This window comes from Microtus ochrogaster, unplaced genomic scaffold, assembly GCF_000317375.1.
Source record: "Microtus ochrogaster isolate Prairie Vole_2 unplaced genomic scaffold, MicOch1.0 UNK27, whole genome shotgun sequence".
Classification (NCBI taxonomy): Eukaryota; Metazoa; Chordata; class Mammalia; order Rodentia; family Cricetidae; genus Microtus; species Microtus ochrogaster.
The window spans coordinates 4290559-4291014 of NW_004949125.1; positions in this window are offsets into that span (position 1 = coordinate 4290559).

The window sequence follows — 456 nt, forward strand, 5'->3', positions numbered from 1 at the left end:
CCCCCTTCCTGGCTACCACGAGGAGAGAGGCTTTGCTCCCATACACTATCCTTGCCGTGATGCCGTCCTTCCTTGCCACAGTTCACAGCACTGAGGCCAAGTAACCACAGACTGAGCCCTCTGAAACCAAGAACTAAAAGACATCTTCCTCTTTGTCATGATTTTCCTTGGGTGTTTTGTCACGGGTGGTGAAAGCAGGCTGGCACAGCCAGGGAAGTGGCCACGGAGACCAGAGGTCAGAGAAGGGAATAAACAGGGATGGATTGTAAGGGAGGAGGGGATTGGGGAGGAGGAGAAAACAGAATCAAAGAATAATTGTTAAATGTAGCTGTGTGGGAAATTATAAAGGACAGTTTGAATACAATTTGTGTGTGTAGCTCTTCTATGTGATTTAAAAGACAATTTCACAAAACAATAATTATAAATTTGCTTTGACAGACATAGCCTGCAAAGTCG